This window comes from Parasteatoda tepidariorum, chromosome 9 (genome assembly GCF_043381705.1).
Source record: "Parasteatoda tepidariorum isolate YZ-2023 chromosome 9, CAS_Ptep_4.0, whole genome shotgun sequence".
In the NCBI taxonomy this organism is placed as follows: domain Eukaryota; kingdom Metazoa; phylum Arthropoda; class Arachnida; order Araneae; family Theridiidae; genus Parasteatoda; species Parasteatoda tepidariorum.
The window spans coordinates 33,695,448-33,700,015 of NC_092212.1; positions in this window are offsets into that span (position 1 = coordinate 33,695,448).

Consider the following 4,568-nt stretch of genomic DNA (forward strand, 5'->3'; position numbering starts at 1 on the left):
TTTTTTAATTTATCGCGTGTTTCTTAAAAATTTTCAGCATTTCAGGAATAAACTTTGTAATGTTTGCGTATTTCGAGAAATTTTTCAAAAGAAATACCTCTTATTAACAGACGCTAAATCCTTTAACAATATCAATTTTCTAAAAACAGCCTGTTTTAAAATATAGCCTTTGTTTAAAATTTTTACAACTGGTCACTAGCCAGTAGCAAATTTTCCAATTTTGTCCTATAAATTGTAATAAAGTTTAGCATTACAAAAACATTGAAATAATTTCGCACTATCGAGAGATAATTGCGCTTGTGGGGCACTTCTTGCATTTTATTATTTATGTTTATTTTAACAGTTATAGTCAAAATTAAAAGTTATAAACAGCATCTAAATTAGCGAACGCTTCTAACTTTCTCCAATACAAATAATTTGAATCTAATAAAATATTTCAAATACAGCTCACTTCCAAACAATAATTTTTTAAATTTGCATTTATTTAAATCTAAGAGAAACAACCATTCATCTTTAAAATTTCTTCAATTTGAAAAATCAATTATTGTTAAATTTTTAAACATGGATTAAAAAAAAAATTCGAATTTTATATTTTAGTATAAATATAATTCCGGTAATTTAACAGATTTTTCAGAAATTATGCATTTGATTGTTTTCTTTTTAACTTAAAAAATACCAAAATATATTCTGGCTTGAAAGTAGAGTGTCAGAAAAAATAAAAAAATAAAAGGGACACCCACCGATGTCAAAGATTTGACAATCAATATAAATTCGTGATGAATGCAAGATGTATAATTTCTTATGGCGATTAAAATGTTGGAAATTATTACCATGTTCCACATATCATACTTCAGGTATTATTGTTTTTAAAACTTTTTATAAATGTTTTTAACAAAATAAAAACATGCATAAAAGTAGAAATCTATTTGAAAGTTATAGGGCACAGCTAACCGTTTCAGAAGTTTTTATTTTTACTTATTTAACCGAAATACACCTTTCAAATTCTTGCCATTGAACAAGTTAATGAACATTGTTCCCTAAACATAATCATTAAACAAGTTCACTCCTTTTTACCATTGTATATTCACAATCATTATGCGTTTATTTATTAGTGAAATATACCACAAAAATAAATACAAAGATTATCGAATGGGTAGAAAAGAAACTTATCTAAGCTCTCAATTATCATTCTAAAAATATTGAACTTTTAAATTTTTTTTCTTTTTATAAAAATATTTTGTGTCATGCTAGTTTGTTGAAGTTAAACTGAATATAATTCATCGAAATTAATTCACAGGTAATGTTTTTCATTTAAATTAATATATATAAAATTTTTTTAAATACTATGAATACATTATCATTGAATTAATTTCGATGAATTATATTCAGTTTAACTTCAGTTTAAGCTTGTTCGAGATTGAAGTATATAACTTTTGTTTAAAAAAGTATAACCCGTACAAATTTTACTAATTGGATTATTATAAATTATTGATCATTTTAGCTATACTACAATAACTACATTATTTTTACACTTTTATTTCCTTGAGTCAGCGAATATTTAATATCAGTAATCAGACCCTGAGTAAATATTTGTTGTAATCCACTGTAAAAAAATATTTGTGGAAATCAATTTACTTTTTGTGAAAAAAAAGAAAATAACAAAGAAGTGTTTTTACAACCAATTTTTCTTCTTCTTTTTTTTGTAATATATATAAATATTTTTTTTCTTTCTTTCTTTCTTTTTTTTTTCTTTTTTTGAATAGCTTTAACCAAACTTACACTATAAAAAGATATTTCGCATTAATTTTTCAAAGTGCTAGTTTGGATAGTATTACACACAAAAAAAAAATAAATAAATAAAATAAATAAATAAATACTAATCATTCAAAGTTTTTTAAAATTATTATCGAATGAATATTATCTTTCATAAAAAAGAGACTATTCTTTCTGGACATCGTAACTAATACCTTATAGACTATTAATCAGCAGAAACTTTTTTTAAAGATAAGTTTCTTTTATCCTTCACTCTAAAGTTATTCCTTTTCTTTTTCTGAAACTTCAGGATATGTTTATCATGTAAATTTAAAAACATTTTTATTTTTATTTGTATGTTTTCAAAGAAAATATATATTTTCCGTATTTTTTATCGTCTTTTTAAAATTTATAGTGCTGCCATCTACTGAATTGTCTCCTAACTATGCTTATATAATGCAAGTGCTTGACTAACTTTCTAAAATCCACTTTCATGTTGTTACTCCTATACTTCCGAGCAAAAGAAAAATCGACGTAAGCGGAAAAAAAAAAAAAACTCAAAATTAAGATTTATATATATTTGCATCTCTTTATGTAAATTACATGTTGCAAAAATATATTTTTCAAAAATAAATTTTGTTTTATGGGTTTTCTGAGATTCTATTTTAGCGCGTTCATTAACATTAGCAATAGAAAGAAAATAGTTGTCAAGCTACTTCCTTCGGAACCTATCGTGAAGCACTTACGTTGTTTTTTTAATTGCACGGCAGTGTAAGAGTCACGTATATTTTATTTTATAAACAAATTGATTTTCTTATTACAGCAATGATAAAATTATGCGACTTTTTTTAGAAGAGCATTTTAAATAATGCTTGAGGCAGAAATAAAGTTAATTTTTGAATATGTCCAAAATAATAATTTGTAGTTGGTTAGTGAAGGGCTGTTAAGCTTGCGTAATTTGACCACGAACGCAAAAAAAAAAAAAAGAAAAAGGAAAAAGAATAAAAAAATAAAATAAAATTAATAATAATAATAATAATGATAATAATAATATAATTAAACAGTCTCATAGCTTAAATTTATGATTTTAATGCCATATATAATTAACAGAAAAATTTCAATAATGCGATACCAACAGAATCTATTAACTGATAAAATGTAATGACTTCTCGAGAATTCATTATCCCAAAAAATAATAGATGACAGTTTTTTTCATTTATTATTATTATTATTTTTTCACCGAGTAATATAAATGCATGTTTTATTTATAATCGGTATAAACTATTACAAATTAAACATATATCAGAAATTATCACATATTTCCTCCTTTGCGTAAATTTTGTATTTTTTAATGTCGATTAAGAATCCCCGATGATTTAATTTAAACAGTGAACAAGTAGTTCTGAAATTTACGAAATGAACAGTGGTAATAAGGTCACAACTTATACCAGAAGCACGGATCAGTGTTTAAAGATTTCGATTCTATAAAATGTCTAAAAAATATGATTTGTTAACATTTTATGGAAGATTAAGCATGAGAAGATTTCGTGATTACATGAATGAGCGAGTTCTTTTAATTTCTCACGGACATTTGCGAATAAATATTTTTCTCAATTAATTTCAAGATAGTCGTTGAGTTTAATGATAACTGATCAAAAGAATATAGCATAAACAAATTTAGTAAATGGGGAATCGTTTTAAATTAAACTTCCTTTTGAAGACTGATGATAATATTTAGTATTAGTCAAAATAAAAAGCAATTTTTTATTTTTATTTATTTATTTGTTTATTTATTATTATTATTTCTAGGTAAAGTAGAACGACAGAAAACTGTTGAAGGGGTAAAAGAACGCATGCATTTTTTGTTGTTGTTGATGAAATTCGAATTTGGCCCAAATAATTTAGCAAGTCGTGCGGTCGAAAGTTTGTGCCTTTTTATGTTAATTTTACTTTTTACTCATTGCTCTACATCCCAGGAAGTTTTTAAGAGAAAAATAATTTTGCACATCTTTGTAAAGTACGTTTATCCAAAGGTAAACAATTTTTTTAATAGAACGAAACAGTACAGAATTACGAAACAGTAAAAGAATTTTGCAACGAAACAGTACTATTTCAAAACTACCTTTTAATAATTATTTATCATTATTTAAATTAATAATGGGAAAAAAATGTATTTGTAAATTAAAAAAAATTTGCGTAATTTCAAGCTGTATAGTTTTAAATAAAAAAAAAATAAACAAAACGATCAAACAATTGTTGGGATATAGTTTTCATGACCCTATTACTATTATAATTAGTATTTCCCTAGTACTATTTAACTATTTTGATGATTTTGTTAAATTTCAAATCACATCTATATAAATATTTCTCTTACACGGCGACAAAAATAAGCCTCACTACAACTTCCCAAATGGCAACGCTAGAAAATCGACCAATGATTGCCGCTAAAAATGTCACATGCCAAATCTAGCTGAGATGGCTCAACATATAGCTCTTTTAAAAACGGAAACTGAAACAACCAGAGAGAGCATAAGCGAGTAGTCCTTGTCGATAGATCTCTATTTTAGTATTTTGTCGAAAGCACTTTTTTTCACGAATTTATATATTACGAATTTATTTGACGATTTTTGATTTATATCACGAATTTATTTGTTTTACTAGAATTTATTTGTTTATGCAGGTTTTTCCACTGCAATTCACTTATTTCAATTTTTAATAGACTTAATTATAGCCAAAATTTTAACCTTTTTAAAGAGATATCAGTTTTAGAAATTTTATCTTAAGATTTTATACTATAGCACATTTCTAATAGGTTT